Source organism: Pipistrellus kuhlii, unplaced genomic scaffold (assembly GCF_014108245.1).
Source record: "Pipistrellus kuhlii isolate mPipKuh1 unplaced genomic scaffold, mPipKuh1.p scaffold_m20_p_18, whole genome shotgun sequence".
In the NCBI taxonomy this organism is placed as follows: domain Eukaryota; kingdom Metazoa; phylum Chordata; class Mammalia; order Chiroptera; family Vespertilionidae; genus Pipistrellus; species Pipistrellus kuhlii.
In genome coordinates, this window is record NW_023425493.1 from 17,406,318 (window position 1) to 17,427,143 (window position 20,826).

At 43.6% G+C, this 20,826-nt stretch overlaps 1 protein-coding gene across 9 annotated transcripts in view; it reads right to left on the reverse strand.

Moving 5' to 3' along the window:
- Positions 1 to 20,826, reverse strand: part of CACNA1E (calcium voltage-gated channel subunit alpha1 E) — a 371,824-nt gene that overhangs the window by 242,280 nt on the left and 108,718 nt on the right. The gene's annotated exons all lie outside the window — the stretch shown is intronic.

Here is a 20,826-nt window from a genome sequence, read left to right on the forward strand (position 1 = left end):
AATGAAAGACAAAGGAGGGTAATGATGAGCATACAGCGAAGAGGCAGAGGCCCACGGGCTTTTTGTTGGCCAGCACCGTCCACTGCTCTTAGGAAGGTCAGTGGATTCAGTCATTCAAAACAAAAGATGGTGAGCATTATTACTCTGAATACTGACATAAAGCTGCATTTAAACTTTCATTGTTTTTAGACCAAAGAATTCCCATCTGACTCCCATGTCCCTGCCCTCTGTATGAAGCAAGCAAAATTCACATTATTGCTACTTTGCTTAACCAATACTGAGGTCAATTCCAGATTCATCCGACCCTAACTGCAAAGGCAGGGTGGGCAGTGGCGGCTCTAAGGCCTGAAGACAGTACCCGCTTGTCTCGTCTTCTGCCCCAGTTACCATGTCAGGTGAATCTTAACAAATCCACTTTTTACGTGTCTGACTGAATCCTGGACTCAAAACGTTGTCATGTGATGCAGAGTTTCGGTGAGCTGGAGACAGGTGATTGAACCGTGCAGAAAAGGGAAGAAAGCAAAGGGGAATATCAAAGGCCTCTGGAAGGAAACAAAACAGCAGTGGGAAAATTACCTGTTTTGGAAACCACACTGTTCTTTGATGACACTGTGAGGCGTTGGAGCCCATCAAGGGTTCTGGCAGGAACACGGGAAAGAAGAGTGTGGGCTGCAATCAGCAACCACACCCAGGACGGCACCCTCGTTCCTACTGGCACTCACTTGGTGGGGAGTCAGACTATACAGAGAAAATGAAAAGCCTCTGGTGAAAGAGTTCACAGGTGGTTTAGTGGGTTTTGTTTTCCTTTCAAAACCCTGTAGTGTACCCCCGTGTTCAAGGATACTGACTGAGCCCCCAAGTCACATGAGAAAACACAGAAAGCACAAAGGATGCTCAGCTTGGAAAGGGAAGACTTGAGAGGGTCCTCAGAGGGGTTTGCAAATATCTGCAGGACTAGCTTATAATAGGGGTCAGATGTTGCCTAAGTTATTCCGAAGAGTAGGACTCAAATCAAAGGGTGGAATACCCACCCAGAGGCAGACTAGGGCAATGCACAGAAGTCTCACTATTCCACAGGTGAATGGACTATGTATTTCGTCAAGTAGCAAACTGTTACACTAACAAGTGTTTACTAAAGAGACAAAAGCCCTGATGTGTAGTATTTGGCGGTTTCTGGAGTCTAAATGGCTCTCCATGGCCAATTTGAGGCTCACCACCTTGACATCAATGTGTATGGATTTGGGAAGAGACACACACGATGGATTACCCAAGAGCTGGGATGAGCCAGTTCCAGAACACCACTTACTGTAAGCTCTGTATCTCTTACAGCCCTTTAAGGATACCAAGGAAGAAATTCCTATATCTGATAGCAGTTGAGCTGGATCAACCTTCATATACATACAGGTTAACAGATGGATAGGAAGCAAGACCTGTGAGTCCTCAGTCTCTTGCTCAAGGGCCTCTGCATTAGCATGGCTCACGCTGGCTCTGTCCCTTAGCCTCAAGTCGTCCCCTTAGCTAGACCTGAGTTCATAAAGTCTGCAGCATCACCCTTATCACAGAAAGCTGGTACCTGTGTATCTGGGTGTATGCCAGAAGCAGCCGTATGAATGAATTGCTGGTGCCATGAAACGTAAGAATTAACCACCCCGTTCTCTCAAGCTGAATTCATGAATACCCAGAGGGCTCCTGCTATTTCACCATAGTGAGACGAATCAGCCAGGACACATGATGAAAGCATAGCCGAAGAAGCAAATCAGATAAAAAGTTCACACCTTAATCAGTGGGTCTCAGGCTTGGCTGCACAGCCAATTGAATAGACTGTCCTTCCCCCATTGCATGTTCTTGCCGCCTTTATCAAATATTAATTGGCCATCAATGCATGAGCTTATTTCTGGGCTCTCTATTCTGTTCCACTGATCAATGGGTCTGTTTTTATGCCAATACTATGCTGTCTTGATTACTTACGGCATTGTAATATAGGTTGATTTCAGGTAGTGTGATTCCTCCAACTTTGTTCTTCTTTCTCAAGATTGCTGTGGCTATGCGTGGTCTTACTTGGTTCTACATACTAATAAGTATTTGGGAAATTTGTTTTTTGATAGGAATTGCACTGAATCTATAGATTGCTTTGGGTAGTATGGACACTTTAATGATGTCAATTCTTTCTATCCCAGAACACAAGATATGCTTTGTATTTTCCTCTTTTTCTTTCCTCATTATCCTATAATTTTCTGAATACAGGTCCTTTACCTTCTTGGTTAAATTTATTCCTAGGTATTTTTTATGCAATTGTAAATAGGACTGTTTTCTCAGTTTCTCTTTTTGACAGTTCATTACTGGTGTATAAAAATGCCACCCATGCCAAAACCGGTTTGGCTCAGTGGTAGAGCGTCGGCCTGCGGACTGAAAGGTCCCGGGTTCGATTCTGGTCAAGGGCATGTACCTTGGTTGCGGGCACATCCCCAGTAGGGGGTGTGCAAGAGGCAGTTGGTGGATTTTTCTCTCTCATCGACGTTTCTACTCTCTCTCTCCCTTCCTCTCTGTAAAAAATCAATAAAATATATATTTTTAAATTTTTTTAAATGCCACCCATTTCTAAATATTAATTTTGTATCCTGCTACTTTATTGAATTCATTTATTAATTTTGCTAGGTTTTTGGTGGAATCTTTAGAGTTCTCTATTGTCCAGGATCACGTCGCCTGCATATAATAACAGTTTTACTCCTTCCTTCCCAATTTGGATGCCTTTTATTTCTTATCATCTGATTTCTGTGGCCAGAACTGTCCGTATTTTGCTGAATAAGAGTGGTGAAAGTGGACATCCCTGTTTTCTTCCAGATCTTAAGGGAAACACTTGCTGGTTTTGTCCATTGAGTTGGCTGTGGGTTTGTCATATATGGCCTGCATTACGGCAAAGTATGTTCCCTCTATTCCCACTTTGCTGAGAATTTCTATTATAAATAGGTGCTGGATTTTTATCACATGCTTTTCCTGCATCTATTGATAAGAACATGTGATTTTTATCCTTCATTTTGTTTATGCGGTGTACCATGTTTATTGATTTGCAAATACTGTTTTAAACTTTCATCCCCAGAACAAATTCCACTTGATAATGGTGTATGATCTCTTTAATGTATTGCTAGATCTGGTTTGCTAATATTTTGTTGAGGTTTTTAACATCTATGTCCATCAGGGTTATCAGCCTATAATTTTTTTTCTTGTAATGTCTTTACCTGGTTTTGAAATTAGGATAATGTTGGCCTCTTAAAATGAGAATGGGAGTCTCCTTCCTCTTGCAGTTTTTAGAATAGTCTGAGGAAAATAGGTGTCATTTTTTTTCTTTGAATGTTTGGTAGAATTCATCTGTGAAGCCATCTGGTCCAGGACTTTTGTTTGTTGGGAGATTTTTAATTACTGCTTTGATTTCATTAGTTGTAAGCTGTCTATTCAAATTTTCTGATTCTTCCTGATTCAGTTCTGAAAGATTGTATTTTTCTAGGAATTTATTCATTTCTCCCAGATTGTCCAATTTGTAGGCATATAGTTTTTCGTAATATTTTCTTACAGTCCTTTGTATTTCTTTGGTGTCAATTGTTCCTTCTCCTCTTTCATTTCTGATTTTATTTACTTGGGTCCTCTCTCTTTTTTTCTTGATGAGTTTAATTAAAGTTTGTCAATCTTGCTTATCTTTTCAAAAAAACAGCTCTTGGTTTCATTGCTATTTTGTACTGTTTTCTCTGACTTCATTTTTGTTTACTTCATTTCTGATCTTTATTTCCTTTCTTCTACTTATTATGGGCTTTGTTTGTTGTTCTTTTTCTAGTTCTTTTAAAGTGTAAAGTAAAATTGTTTATTTGAGATTTTTCTTGTTTCTGGAGATAGGCCTGCATTGCTATAAATTTACCTCTTAGGACTGCTTTTGCTTTGTCCCATAGATTTTTTTGGTTGTTGTGTTCTCATTTTCATTTTTTAACGTATCTCTTGATTTCTTCCTTGATCTCATTGTTAATTAGGTCAGTGTTTAGTAACGTTATTTAGCTTCCATATCTTTGTGTGTTCTTTAGTTTTTTGCGTGTGATTGATTTCTAGGTTCATACCAAAATGGCCAAAGAAGATGTTTGATATTATTTCAATTTTTTTTTTTAATTTACTGAGACTTGTTTTGTGTCCTAATAAGTGGTATATCCTAGGAAATGTTCCATGGGAAGTTGAAAAAAATGTATATCCTGCTGTTTTAGGGTGACAGTCCTACTTTTTCTTAGGTCTTTTATTAATCATGTTCTGTATATCCAACCTCCTATGCCCCAACCCAAGAGAAACACCAAAAATATATACTTGCTAACGAATAAAAGGATGAGAAAGCCCCAGACAAGGAGGAGGGGCTAGAAGAAAAGTGATTGTGCAGAGAAAGAGTAATGAGGAAAGAAAAGGGGAAATGTGATCAAAAGTAGCCCCGGACTTAGAATCGGGAGCCTTGGGTTCCAAGTCTCTGCTTTGTACTAAAGGACCTGTGGTCGGGCATTTAACCTCTCTGGCACTCAGCTTTCTTACAGATAATTGAGGATTTAATTAGAGTTTCTCATAGGTCCCTATAACTCTAACATCCTATTATTCTGCTGTGCTGATAGGTAACATGATTGAAATAAAAATCAGGGAGAAAGAAGGAGCACCTGTTATTACAGTTGAGAGAAACCATTTTTGGTGAAGTTACTAATGAGGACATCCAACAATAAATTCAAAATTAAAATCCTGCCACACCCAGGAATACCTTTAAAATATATAAGTCAATGGCAATATTACTAAATTTTCAAGAATAGAAACTCCATGGCAAGATGTTCCTAACATCTCGAAGAGATGGTTAATAATAGCTTAGAATCCTCAGAATGGTAGCCTGGGGGTGAACATAAGACTGCTTTTCCATAAACCTATTGCAAGCCTTTTCTATACTCTCTATTTGGATAGCAAAGTTTTTTGTTTGTTTTTCCTGCAGCCACCTGTGCCCTCAACACCTACTTCCTTAACAAGCTGCAAAAGCAGAAGCCTTCAGTAAGGTGCCAGTTCAAAAAAAAGTCATTGAATTGCCTCCTCCACACCACACTATGGGAACCCTGCAAAAGAGAACTGATTAAGGAAATATTCACAAAATTTTATAAAAATCAAGGTCCTTTGCTGAGTGACAAAGGAAGTGTGACAGTGGAGCTTTTGGTGAAGCCAAGACAACACAGCCAAGGGCCCCAATTCCAACTCAAGCTCACGTTCCAATGACACCCAGAAAAATGTCTCAGACCCATTTCATGATGACTCTGATGATGGGGTAAAAGGTCTCTGCTCTTCTCCCATCTGTCAATCCTTTACTCTTCCATGGGTTTAGTCTCATAGGCGGTGGGTCCTACAGATGCAGGCAGGCAGTTCACAGTGTCATCCTAAAAAGGGAACAGCACCTGCTAGTCTTCTGGCCTGATCTGAGGCAGTGCTGTACAAAGAATGGGAAGAGACCAGCCAATGGAATTTGTCAGACCACATCTCCAGCGGCCTTGGGCTAACCAGCAATAAAATGAGAACACAGCACTGGGTTAAATGCTCTGTGTCTCTACAGCACACTGTAGAGTGTCAGCCAAACAACAGGCATTCATTATGTCCTTTCCAGGGATACATTCTGAGAAATGGATGACTCTCCAGACCTGGACCATAACCCTAAAAAACACTAGTAAAATATTATGGCAGAAATACATGAAGGTAAGAGAGACATGAGAAACCTCATCATTGTGCAGGGTTGTTCTGAACCCAGCCTCTTTCACAGTGGAAATGTGGGAAGCTGTTAGAGCAGTGGTTCTCAACTTTCCTAATGCCACAGCCCTTTAATACAGTTCCTCATGTTGTGGTGACCCCCAACCACAAAATTATTTTCGTTGCTACTTCATAACTGCAATTTTGCTACTGTTATGAATCGTAATGTAAATATCTGTGTTTTCTGATGGTCTTAAGCTCTACAGGTTGAGAACTGCTAGCAGGGTTGCCAAGATCTGTGTTTTCCAATGGTCTTAAGTAACCCTGCTAGCGGTTTCTCAACCTGTGGATAGCGACCTGTAGAGCCTAAGACCACCAGAAAGCACAGATATTTACATTACAATTCATTAACAGTAGCAAAATTACAGTTATGAAATAGCAATAAAATAATTTTATGGTTGGGGGTCACCAAAACATGAGGAACTGTATTAAAGGGTCTTGGCATTAGAAAGGTTGAAAACTACTTTGTTAGACAGTTCTCATTTCCCCAAATCTATTCCTTCGTTTTGCTCTTTGAGCTTGTCTGCTGATGTTTGCGACAGAAATGAGCTCAGTCTTTCTGAGCCTGTACATCCAAGGTGGGCACTTGTCTGTTACTCCCTAGTCATCACCAGGGAAAGAAGCTCCACAGAACTTTGTGGGAGGAAGGGCAGATGGTGATCTCAAAAATAAATAAACACATATATACACAACTATCTATGAGAAGGGATCATTATCTTGCCAAAATGCCCAGATCCTCTGAGTTTCATAGGCCCATGTTCCACAGAACTGCCCCTTCCTCATGTTACCACCCACCCCACCTCCAGACAAGCCCACACCCTTCAACTGCTCCTCAGATTAACAGGCCTGAACACATGCCTTCTTGAGCATCCATATGGCTGTTATTTCATAAACACAAAATCCCATGCAGATACAATCCGAAGTTGGCAGAAAGAAGGAACAGGCAGCTTCTTTCTTCCTTTCTTCCTTTCTTCCTTTCTTCCTTCCTTTCTTCCTTCCTTCCTTCCTTCCTTCCTTCCTTCCTTCCTTCCTTTCTTTCTTTTTTCCTTCCTTCCTTCCTTCCTTCCTTCCTTCCTTCCTTCCTTCCTTCCTTCCTTGCTTCCTTTCTTTTTTTGAGGTCCACTCCCCAATTTCCTTTGGGTCTTCAGCGTGGTCTCCAGAAACCAAAGGGCACACCCTAGAACTCTATTCTATTCACATCCACACCACTCTCCAGTTTCCTCAGGTAAAATGTCTTCTAGTGTCCTGGTCAGATGACCTTCAACAGGTTTATTAGGCAACTGTCCAAGGTCTCCAAGACACGGAAAGTTGATATATCCCTCTCACATCCCTCCAATCTTTCAAGGCTCTTCCTCCATAGTTCACAGAGTCCAACCCACGGCAGGGACACTAAATACCCACCAACCTGCACAGACAGAGAGTAGTCAGCTAGGAGGCTGGCAACCCCTGAACAGAAAACATCCCAGAGGCCAAGGTGGGACTCCAGGAGGGATCCTTTTATAGGCCACCAGACAAGCCATCTGAAAGTCCTGGTTACCACTTACACACCAACAAAAACAAAATTGAGTGAGCTTGTTTCAGGTTGATGGTTTTGAGTATCTGCTCCATTTTTTATCAAAAGACTGCTGGAAAAATTCTGTACCATTGCTGTGCCTGAAAATATTTTTCCTAGGTTATAAATCCAGTGTGTCCTTAGGGATGATATTGGTATAAAATCAGCAGGAGAAACATACACAGAAGGACAGGTTCTTATGTAGATGTTTAAAAACTTATCTCACAAAATGTAAGTCCAGTAACTTTGAATGTAGATGTTTAAAACTTATCTTACAAAATGTAAGCCCGGTAACTTTGAGAAGAGACAGAAAGACTCGTGGGAAGATCCTCTAGCTACAGTGGTTGAGAGCTGGGGTTCTGACCCAGGCCTCCAGCTCTCACTCCCTGAGTAAACGGGCAATGTGTTACCCTATCCAGGCCTTAATCTCCCAACTGTGAGAGAGAGAAAACAGAATGCTTATCTCTGTAGGAAAAAATGGAATAGCACATGCAGAGCAGTAATCCGGCACCTCGTTAATAATAAATGTTAAATAATAAACAGATCTTTGTGACTATCAACATTAGCACTAATATCTAACATGTTCATGAAGGGCTTGCATACACATCAGCTGAGGCTCCCTCAGACATTCTTGGGAAATGATCTCACCAAGCTCACACCTGAAGACTCTGAGGCTCGGAGAGGTTACAAGACCAACATGAGGTCACGTAAACAGTATCTGACAGTGTTCGCGTGGAAACCTGACAAGATTCAGGAGAAAGTAGATGGCATTGTAAGAAGGGGAAAACATAGCTGCACGGGTTTAATGTTGACTCATCCAGAACTAACCAGATACTAACAGCTAAGATTATTCACAGTTTACTTCGTGCCAGACATTGTTCTACCATTTTACATGTGTTATCTCATCTGATCCTCACAAAAATCCTAGGAGAAACACCCTCTTTCCATTTTGTTTGAGGAGTCAGAGGCACAGCAAGGTTAAGAAGTTCCCCTAGGCACACAGCTAAGAAGTGGTAGAGGTGATACCAAAATTTGAATCCAAGGGCCATGTGTGTAACCATGATGCTCTCCTGCTCCCAAAGCTGGGATGATAAACCCTAAACTCTAGAGCAAGGCCTTTATCTGCTGGGACCAGGGCTAGATGACGTCTAATATCCATTAAAGTCCTGAGATTCTGGGATTCGACACTTCTCTTCTCATGTAAAGAGATAAAAGATTGTCTCAATGAATCACTGGAAATGATACCTACAGTGGACTTTGGAGAAAGCAAGTTGCTACATTCCAGCCTAAAATAGACATGAAATAGTCATAAAAGTGTGTATTGATTTCAGCAAAGCATGTGACAAGGCTATCTCCCACAGAATTCTTACAGACAAAATAGAGAAATGTCAGCCACTAAAGCCCAGTTCGGAACATCTGAGAAAGGTTGAACAGTCGACGAGCACTGATCAATGCACTGATGAGGAGCAGAAGAAAGGCCCTCAATTCTAACCATATTTTTATCAATTATCTCAATGAAAGCATAAAGGATGTGTTCTCTGCTGATGGCACAGAGCTCAGGGTGGAGAGCTCACTCATTAAACAGCAGCAGGTCTACAATCCCTGTGTAATGGAAATCACTTGAACTTTGGACTCAGACCACCTCGGATAAATGCCTTAATCTTCCTCAGCCTCAGTTTTCCCATCATTAAAATGGGGATAGCAATGATCTCATTAGACTGTCTTGTTAAAATTCAGAGTCTGAAGTTTGGTGGACACTCAATGAATGTTAATTCCCTGTCCCCACTCGAAAAAGATTTCTACAAGATGGGTTGTTGGACCCAAAGCAAGAAGATTAAATGTATTTGAAATAAACAAAGACTCCTGAATTTAGATTCAAAAATTAAATTGAATGAGAACAGTGCGGAAAAACTAACTCTGTCATCAATTCATATTAAGAGATTCAGGATTTTTAGCTGACTACAACCTCATCTAGTCAGAAATAGAATGCTATTTCTTTAAAATATAAAATTAAAAAACTGAACTAAACTAAAAAAATTATCTGAATTCAAACAAATACATTAAATGCCTATGTTCATTACTGTTCTATGTTCTGATATTTAAAAAATGAATAGATAATGCCCTCACCCTTGCAAGAATTTTAAGTCAATATTAAAGCTGCATGGTAAGTGTTTGAATAAAAATCAGGTGCCCTAGGGAAGCCCAGGGAGAGAGTTGACTTACTCTGCTGAGAGACATCAAGGAAGGCTTCCTGGATGAAATAATCTCTGAGTTTTAAAGCCCAGAAGCCAGGGTGAGAGAAGACATTCCAAACAGAAGCAGTAGCAAGTGCACAGGCACAGAGGTCTGGGAGAGGGTGGTGCCTTCAGGCATTGGTGCCCCTGAGACGGCTGGAAAGAAGGTGGTTATGGTGGCTGAGGCAGGCTGGGGTTGGATTGAAGGTCATTATGGTGGCTGAGGCAGGCTGTGGCTGGATTGAAGGTGAATATGGTGGCTGAGGCAGGCTGTGACTGGATTGAAGGTGGTTATGGTGGCTGAGGCAGGCTTTGACTGGATTGAAGGTGGTTATGGTGGCTGAGGCAGGCTGTGCCAAGTGCAGAGTGAATCCTGAGAAGCCCTGCAGCCCAGGCTGGGAAAACATGCCCAGTTCCCAAGCAAACAAATGACAGAACCCAGACAGGAACTGTGGCTTTCTGACTCATTAGCTAGCCTCGCTACCTCTGCTGTCCTATATAACAACCACTAGTCGTGTATGGCTATTTAAATTATTTAAAATGAAATAAAACTTAAACTTTAGTATTCAGCCACAATAGCCATATATTAAGTGTTCAAGAACAATATGTGGCTGGTGGCTACCTCACTGAACAGCACAGATAAAAAACATCATATCCATCATCACAGAAGCCTCTAGCCAACCGCACTGTTCAGTGCCATAAGACGATGAAGTGAACACAAAGTAGGTTTGGTCTGTATTGCTTCATAGGACAGAAAGAGGAAACAAGAAGCAGGTAGAAACTACATGGAGAATAGCTCAACTTCCTACACCTGAAGTATTTTAGTAATAGAAGGGCACCCTGTCCCTGGAAGCTTGATGGCCAGCTCTTAGGGTGATGTGGGAAGAGTTCCTGCATTGAGTTCATGCTCATTGGCTAGTAGGCTTGTGTTAAATCGTGACCCTCTGCTGACGCACTAGTACAAACACGTCTCTGTCGAATTCCTGCCGTACTGGTACCTAAAGGATATAATGATATTGGGATAGGAGTCACTATTCCTGTCATCCCAATATGCCAGAATGTGGGAATTTTCTAGCACAGTCAGTATTTTTAAACTGTAATCCATGGACTACACCCCCAAAAAATGAATACAAAATTGTATGTGTTATCTTTTCAGAAAAAGAGGAGTCCATAACATTGATCAGATTTCTGTAGGATTTGTGCTCCTAATACAGAAAGCAAATAAATACTGTACTGGAGAGACCTCGTAACTTCTATTCCCCAAAAAGATTCATCTAGATGTCATCTAGACAGCCACTCAAGTCGTTCCCAACTCTCAAATTCCATTGTCTAAACCAATTAAAGATAATCACCCTGCAACTGAACAGTTTCAAGTCAACACATCCCTTGACTTTATCAAGAAGAAAGGAGATGGGGGTATCAATGAGCATGGAAACAGCCCAAGGCACAAAAAGTGGAAAATTCAGTCAAGCTCGGGAAGGATGTCAACCTCTAGCTGAGATGCCTATTGGAAGCTCTCAGAAATTTCGGTGGTTCATTTCCAACGTCAGCTTACAGAAACACTGCACACCAATTAGATACAATACAGCTTAGCAGCTGGAGAACCTACCCAGCAAATCGAAGGCCTACTGAGCTATCCATCCACTTAAAAATAATGACTTTGTTCCAGCCCCCACCTGGCGATATGACAACTGTACCAGGATTCATCTCCAAGTCCTACAGTATTACCAGAGTTGAAGAAAGGATTGCGTCTACAACCAGGCAGAGATTCCTGTTATCTGGTGTAGCTAGAGAAGAATGCTTGGGTTAATTTAACAACAACAACAACAAAAAGTGCTAAAGAGCTACTTTACATAATCAATATGGATTATAATTTGCAAAAGCTGTGAATACAATAAAGTGCATACACCGCTCAAACAATGCTGAGCATAATGCAGTGAATGCTTTATTGGCAGCATTCAGAGAGCACTAGGCACTTTGTGGTGCCTGGGGGCCAGCGGTACACATCTCATTTGTTATTATACTACAGATCTCTGGGTGCCAAATAATAAAGAGTTCTGTGTAACAAATTGCCAGATAGCAACAAACACTGTGTACTTTTTGCACAGCTTGTGTTGAGTAACAGAGAACCTGGCATGATCCTTAGCAAGACTGCGAAGTAGGAAAAGCTTGTCTCCAGATTCCCATGAAATAACCCTGCAATCCTCTACCAACCAGGTGGTGTCCTCACTGCCTTCTAGCCATCTCCTCTCACGGCACTAGGCCCACACCTGGCCCTACAAGTTCAAGTCAGTGCATCAATAGACCCGTAACAGGTAAAAAGAAGGAAATAATAAATACTAGAGAGAAAATAAAAGACATAGAGACTTTTAAAAAAGTACAAAATGTCGCCAAAACCGGTTTGGCTCAGTGGTAAAGCGTCGGTCTGCAGACTGAAGGGTCCCAGGTTAGATTCCGGTCAAGGGCATGTACATTGGTTGTGGGCACATCCCCAGTAGGGGGTGTGCAAGAGGCAGCTGGTCGATGTTTCTCTCTCATCGACGTTTCTAGCTATCTCTCTCCCTTCCTCTCTGTAAAAAATCAATAAAAATATATATTTTTTTAAAAAGTACAAAAGATCAATGAAAACAAGAGCTGGTTCTTTGAAAAGATAAATGAGATTGACAAACCGTTAACCAGATTCATCAAGAAAAAAGAGAGAGGAGCCAAATAAATAAAATCAGAAATGAAAAAGGACAAATAACAACTGACACCAAAGAAATACAAAAGATTGGGAGAAAACATTATGAACAACTATAAGCCAAAAAAATTAAACAACCTGGGAGAAATGGATAAATTCCTAGAAACATACAATCTTCTAAAACTGAATCAAAGAAAATCCGAAGGACAGATTACTACTAATAAAATCAAAGCAGCCGAAACTGGTTTGGCTCAGTGGATAGAGCGTCGGCCTGCGGACTGAAAGGTTCCAGGTTCAATTCCAATCAAGGACATGTACATTAGTTACGGGCACATTCCCAGTAGGGGGTGTTGAAGAAGCAGCTAATAGATGATTCTCTCTCATCGATGTTTCTAACTCTCTATCCCTCTCTCTTCCTCTCTGTGAAAAAATCAATAAAATATTTTTAAATGAATTAAATAAATAAATAAATAAAATCAAAGCAGTAATAATAAACATTTAAAAAATAAAATTCTCAGCAAACAAAAGTTCAGACCAGATGGCTTCACTGGTGAATTTTACCAAACATTCAAAAAGAACTGACACCTATTCTTCTCAAACTATCCCAAAAAATTCAAGAGGAAGGAAGACTCCCAAGCTCATTTCACCAGGCCTGCATTATCCTAAGTCGAAAACCAGATAAAGACACTACAAAGAAAGAAAAAATTATAGGCCAATATCCCTCATGAATATAAATGCAGAATCCTCAACAAAATATTAGCAAATTGGATCCTGCAATATATTAAAAAGATAACACACCATGATCAAGTGGGATTTATCCCAGATGTGCAAAACTGATACAATATTTGGGAATCAATAAACATGATACTCTACATATACAAAATGAGGTAGAAAAATCACATGATCATATCAATAGATGCAGAAAAAGCATTTGATAAAAATCCAGCACCCATTTGTGATAAAAGCTCTCAGCAAAGTAGGAATAGAGGGAACATACCTCAACATAATAAAGGTCATGTATGACAAACCCATAGCCAATATCATACAATGGGCTAAAGACAGTTTATTAAATAAATGGTGTTGGGAATATTAGACAAATACGGGGGGGGGGGGGGGGGGAAACCTTTTAGACCACCCCTTTATACCATACACAAGAATAAATTCAAAATGGAATCAAGACTTAAATGTAAGCGGTGAAACCATAAAAATCCTAGAAGAAAACATAGGCAGTAAAATCTCAGACATTTTTTGTAGCAATATTTTTTTCTGATATATCTCCTCAGGCAAGGGAAACAACAGAAAAAATAAACAAATTCGGCTACATCAACCAAAAAAGATTTTGCACAGCTAAGGAAACCATAGACAATTCACTGATTGGAAGAACATGATACATCTGATGAGGAGTTAATATCCAAATTTATAGAGAACTTATACAACTCAACACAAAGAAAGCAAACAATCCAATTTAAAAATGGGCAAAGGACCTGCATAGACACTTCTCCAAAGAAGACATACAGATGGTTAATGACATATGAAAAGATGCTCAGTGTCACTGATCATCAGAGATGCAAAGTAAAACCACAATGAGATATCACCTCACGCCTGTCAGGATGGCTATTATCAATAAAGCAATAAGCATCAAGTGCTGATGTAGAGAAAGGGAACCCTCGTTCACTGCTTGTGGGAATGCAGATTGGTGCAGCCACTGTGGAAAACAATACGGTGTTTCCTCAAAAGATTTAAAATGAAACTGCCCAGTGATCCCAGTTCTGGGAATATAGTTGAAGAAACTTGAAATGTTACTTTAAAAATATATGCACCCCAATATTTATTGCAGCATTATTTACAATAGCCAAGATCTGGAAGCAACCCAAGTGCCCATCAAGCAGTAGAGTGGATAAAAAAGCTGTGGTACATTTACACAATGGCCATAAAAGAGGAAAGAAATCTTACCTTTTAGGGCAGCGTGATGGATCTAGAGAGTATTATGCTAAGTGAAAAAAGCCAGTTAGAGTAAGACAAATATCACATGATCTCACTTACATGTGAAATCTAACGCACAAAATAAACTAAGAAAACAAAATAGATTCAAAGAACACACTGACAGCTCTCAAAGGGGAGGGGTGTTGGGAGGCTGGGTGAAAAAACTGAAGGGATTAAGTAACAACAACAACAACAACAAAAAAAAATAAGCATCAGACACAGACAACAGTATGGTGACTGTCGGAAGGAAAAGGCAGTGGGGGAAGAGGGCATGGAAGGATAAATGGTGGCGGCAAGTGACTTGACTTGGGGTGCTGAGTGCATGATGCAATATGCAAACGATGTGTTAGAGAGCTGTACACTTGAAACCTGTTTGGTTTTATTAGCCAATGTCACCCCAATCAATTCAATAAAAATAAAAAATAAAAAATAGAAATCACTTGTTCTAAAGAGAAGCCACTGACAGAACAGGGGCAAAAGCGTTCCCAACAGCACACAGCTGGAAGTGGCGGGGCCATTAGAGAGTGACTGTTGAAAATCCATTTCATGCTTTTTGACTCTGACCAGCCCCATGAGAAAACGGTGTGGAAATCGAGAGTTTGAAAAACTTCAAGCCTCCTGCTGAGCTAAAGGCTGGGAAGCACTTGTGAGGACTGATTTCCGCCTCGTGCTGATGTTCAGAGTCTCTTCCCTGGGCCCAGCAGGTGACTGGCAGAACTCTGTGCCTGGGCCACGGAAATGACACCAGCGCCTGATCCCGCAGGCCCCGTGCAGGTTCCCCTGTGTGACTCTAACCTGTTACCCACTGCTCAGCCCAGTCCTTTCAACCCTCTCTGAAAGGGGAGGGGGAAATAACAACACTCCACCCCACCCCCACACCCTGGTTTTAATGACACACCCTTCCAGAAAGCCAATGAATATAACTGAAGCAGGCTTTCCAAGTTCTCCAGAGGCAGGGAACTAAATGCCATGCAGCAGGGCCAAATGCAGAAAAAAAAAGAAAAAAAAAAAGCCTCAAAATTATGCAGAGTTGCAACAGCCATCCAAATCAACCTCCCACAAGCAGAGACTGCATTCGGCATGGGCGCCAGGCAGGGCCTCTCCCTGCAGCCCCTCACGTGTCTGGACCACTGGAGTCTGTAGCTGGAGTCTCGCCTGCAGTTATAATCCCAAACCCTGCCTGTCTGCCTCCAGATGAACTACTTTAGAAATGGTTCTTTCTTCTTTTATTTAATAGTCAAGAAGGCTAAGAGTGGAGCTATTCAGTCCTACAAACTTGGAATTCAAAATACAGTAAGAAAAGAAGCTCCTAAGAAGTGCTGGCAGCTCCACCAGGTGCAAGGAGAAGGGTGGGAGTGGGGGTGGTAACGGAGGCATTTTCAAGACATTGGGACTCTTTTCCTGGATCTGGGCCATTATGGGTCAAGAGTTCACTGCCAGAGATCGGCCAAAGATGCAGGAAATGGAAAAGTAGGTAAACATTCTTGGGGCACTCGGTCGGTCGGCACAAACACACCACAGACATCTCCTCGGAGTGTCTAAAAACAAAGGAGAACACGAGGCTGGAGGAACCTAAAACCTTTGCGCTGCCCTTTCTGTCTTTAATTAAAAGCGATGCTGGCCCTGGCTGGTGTGCACCAAAGCATTGCAGGTTCGATTCTCAGTCAGGGCACTTATCTAGGTTGAAGGTTCAATCCCCGGCTCTGGTCAGGACGCAGGTGGGAGGCACCCGATCAACATTTCTCTCTCACATGGTTGTTTCTCTGTCTGACCGACATACAAGCAGGTTCCAGATGCTTAGGAAGAGAGGCTTTGGCACGGGGCCCTGGCATCTTTATCCCTCCTCCGAAGGGTCTGTGTTAGAAGCCACGTGGTGCTGGTGGTAGGGGTGATGCTGGCAGAGGGTTGCTTTACACTAATTTCAGCGCCTGCTTCCCCTCCAAATTCCTATGTGAATCGACAGGGATTTTAAAAGAAATGGTTACAGAGCCTGGTTTAGCACCTACCAACACAAAAACCTAGGATGACCAGAGAATTCTGAGTGACAAGTACTTGGGGACATAAATATCTTCTCGCTAACCGGGTTCTCTGAATAGAGGAGGAGGAGGAGGAGGAGCCGCATTTGGATGGGCAATGGGACTGGGTAGAGGCAATCATTACAAAAACAGCCAGACCCTACTTCCCCCCAGCCACCTTTCTCATGCCCCAGACCCTCTACACACAAAAAAAAGAGAGACCTTGATCATATCCAAGAGGAAGACGAATAACCTTCCTTTTCTAAAAATCCCAGGAAAAACTCACACAGGTAATGAATTATTCCCAAAGCCCGACCCTAAACACGAGAGAGGGAGAAATACAGAAAGATGAAAAGGGTGGAGGACCAGGCGGAAGGAGAATAAAGGGAAAGGGCCTGGCCTCTCTCGCCTTTGAGCAGAAAGGTGTTCACTTCCGTCACGTTTAGGTGCCCTCTTTCACACCCTTGCGGTCAGAGTGGCCGAAGGGGCTGGCTGGCAGGGCCGGGCTCAGGCTGGGGAGCGGCCCCTTCTTTCCCAGGCAGCCCCGGAAGGACAAAGAGAGGCTCCTGATCTGCTGAGGGAGCACGGGGCGCCAGAGGGTCTGCAAGCATTCTGACAGCTTAGCAAATCCTGACTCCGTTTTATTTTAACGAAAAGCATGAAGACGGGAAGAAACCAGCTGTTCCTGTGGAGAGAGGGGGGAAAGCGGCAGAGTTTGAGGCAGGGAAACACCTACATTTTGTACAGCAACAGCTAAAAAGAGATAAGCAATTTTGGATGGAGCTCGTAATTCTAGAGTCTGGATCTTTCAGAAGAGAAGAAGCAGGTCTGTTCTTGGCATCTCGCTCCTCCTCCTCCTCTAATGCTCAGTGCACCCTGCACCCATGGCAGGGAAGGCAAGTTGGGAAATGGTGGCAGGCAGGCCAACAGACAGAACTGTCACATCCAAGATACTTCTGCCACCATCTTCCGGTCATTTGTTCCTGACAACCTCCTTCACACTCCAGATCAACTGCCAGGTCGCAGGCCACTTACAGCTGGTCCCTGCAACACGTCACAGCCTTGTTTCCAGAAGAAGCATGACCCACTCCGATGGGCCATTTGGAGGGTCTCCGGGAGCCTTCAGAAACAAAGGCTTTTGTCCTGCAGCCTCGGGGCCAGGTACAGTGGCTCTCTGCTCCGCTGTCTGCTCCCCTGCATTATCTGACCATAGGATATAATCGCAGGCCTGTCCTTGTCAGTTGCCACCCTCAGCCCCAATCAAGACCCTCTGACTCCTGATCCATTATAGTTACATCAACTCTGAAATCCCTGCCAGGATTACCGTCTACCGTCCTGCAAGGTGCTGGATGTTTTTAGGCAACCAAAGTGAGAGAAAAGTGAATGCCAAAGTGGGGAGTTGTGGGAACTCAAGTTTTCAGTAACAGTCACCACAATCCTCCAAAACAAATGGACAATTTTCAATGAGAAATTCACCATAATACGGCACATAACCTCTGACCCAAAACCAGCATTCTGTGGGGCCACGGTGAAATTCTCTGCCACAAGAAATCATGGGGAATGTCCACAGGTTCATGGTGATGAGCTTCATCATCTCAAGGATTGTCCTACTGTAAACCACGTGCATTTCCACAGGAAACATGTGCTTTCCTGCTGAGTGACTCACACAATCGGTTAAAAAAAAAAAATCCCCCCTGCCCATCAACGGCACAGAGATTCTAAGTCAGATGATCCATCTCTTCCCTCCAACTTCTCACCTGGCAAAGTGCAAGTAAGTGGGAGACAGCTCACGGACCATCAGGGAGACCCTGTCTGTCTGCGGGGGAACAGGACCTGGGCCCAGAAGAGCTAGAGCTGGTAGGCACACGGCGCAGGGAATGTGGAATGACATTCAGAGCAGCCAATTCCTTGAGAAAAAGAGAACCCTTTTGGTTAGATCTATTAGATGAGCGAGACAGAAAAGGAGGAATCATATAAAATGTAATACCACATTTTAAATCAGATTAGCATTTTCAAAAAGGTTATGGTCTCCACTGCAGAAGAGAGTGCCATAAGAAAATAAAATTATCTCCCGATGCAGATGTCGCTTCCAAGAAAAATGAAACACATTCCGAGTGGGCTGTTGACATGCCACTATCTTTCATGCCAAATCTGGGCTATCTTAGGCATTTCCTCCCATAAGAACTAGACCTTGCCTATTAGTAACCAGATAATATTACCGCCCCCCGCAAGTTGGAGAGTCCTACAAGTAGAAATTAAATCATCCCTTTTATTTAACTCATCTGTTCAGCCCAATCTGATTAAAGACCAGTAATATGCAGTGTTAAGAGACCACTAACAGCACACAAGGGTGCACATTACCTCCCAAGTCCAGCCTATTAAGGGTGTATAAGTCTTGAAAAGCACAACAAGACAAATCTTCAAAAGCCTCAAGCATCCGGCAAGAGCACGTGTCATTTGGAAGCAAGTCTTCTGAACCTTCCTTTTTTCAAAATGCGTCCCTTCCAGTGAGCAAGAGAAGGCCTTCCCAAACTTTTCATGTGCATAGGAATCACCTGGGGACCTTATTCAAGTGCAGATTATGATTTAGCAAATCTGAAAGGGGGCTTTGGAATTCTGGATGTTTACCATGAGCTGATAAGGATGCTGCTCCTTGCTGTCTTTGAGAAGCAAAAATCTTGAAGACTTAATTCACTTAGAGCTACAACCCCTCCTTTAAGGTATGCTGAAATTTTGAAGGACTTCACTAATAATAATAGCTAGTGCTTAGCAGGTATTCTAGGTACTTGATACATATTAAACTCATGGAGTTCTTCCAGTAACTCATTATCATCTTCCTCGTTTTACCAATAAGGAAACTGAGTCGCAAAGTAATGAAGTGACTTTTCAAGGTCACCGAGCTGCTGAAGGAGTGGGATTGGAACCAGACAGCCTGGCAGGAAAGCTTGAGTTGTCACTGAAGCTCATGCCAACTCCCACTGGCTAAGAGCAAGGTATTTCTGGGAGCTGGGCGTCGCTAGAGCAAGGGAAGTGAGGCTGGGAACTTGGATGCAGGTGGTATTAGAGAGAGCGCAGACCGCACTCAAGCACAATGTTCCCACGTGGTCACGCCCAGAGAGAAGATGTGTCAGGTACATTGCACAGTCAGGAGGAAAAAAAGCAAACATGGTTTATTTTCCATTGGTCAACCAGGCTTCTCTACACACCTTAGCAGATGTTGTCTGAACACTGTTACAACTGCCGACATTCTGTAGAACCCCTGGGACACTCCCTGCCGTGGGGCTAGAAGAGACCATTGGGACAGGCTCACAGCCAAGGCACTGAGCACCCACTCTCTGGCCTCCCTCTGACTCCTATCCGCGCTTCCTGGCCAGAGACAAGTAAAAGGAGGAGTAAAGCCCGCAGTTCCACCTGGCGCTCTCCACGCCCAGCAGAGAGGCGGTGTCTTGGCAGCGGAAGAGGAAACGTGAGCAGCAGCCACCGCGTGGGGTGGGAAGTGCAGGAGACCGCAGCCCCGGAAGCGCCCCAGGTGCTGAACCCGGTGACGGTGGCGCCCCAGCCTCCTGGGGGATTTCGATGGCGCTGTCCGAGGTGCTAACAATGCCACACTTTGCCACCCTCAGGAAGGCTGGGTGGCTTTGTCTACCCCGAGGAAACTGAGGGCGAGGGCAAACGTGCCCCTAAGAGAGGTGCACGTTGAAGTAGCACCTGGTGGGTGAGAAATTTTAGGGAACTGTTGGAGGTGGGGGAGGAAGGGGCCTGTTCGGAAATCAGAGACCTGACTGGAGGAGTGTTTGCAGCCGCAGCTTGCAACACAATGAGATCTGTCTGCTTTCTGTGGTGCACTGGCAGGCAGGGCTGCAGAGACCTGATCCTCTCCCTCCCCAGTACCCCTACCCTGGATACATTTAACTCAGGCACCGCATGGCCCCACTGCGTGGGAGAGAGGGGGAGAGGGAGGGGAGCACAGGGGGGTGGGAGGAGGAGAGAGGAAGCCCAGCCCAGCCCGGGTGGCCCGTAGGAGGCTGCGTGCAGCAGCAGGAATAATATCTGCTTAGAGATGCTCCTTCATTTCTAATGAGGGTGCTGCCTGGAAGTACCGTGCACTGGCCAATCACAGCGCTGCTGAGGCAGGAACTAGGGAGGGAGGAGGGGTGGACTAGAGACTGGGATGGGGGGGGGGGGGGTAGCAGGAAGAGGCCCTTAGGAGAGAGAGCAGCTTGCCTTGCTGACACTAAGGGACCCAGCAGGGCTCCAGCTGTCTGTGAGGCACACCTGGAGGGTGGGGGAGCGGAGGGAGGGAGGAAAGGGGGAAAGGGCGGGGCCTCCTTTGCAGGTGCATCCTTTCCCAAGAAACCTCTCTCCACAAGCATCCAAGTCCCATGTTTCCAAGCTACCCCATCATTGCCACCACCCCACTGACTTGCTTCCCACTGACTTGCTTCCTACTAATCCCCCGCACCACCCACCAACGCCGATTCCTAAAGATCTTGCCAGACGGACGCCCAGATTCTTAGTGGAGAACAAGGCGGCGAGATGCCGAATCAGCACCCTGCATTTGGTGCACTCGCT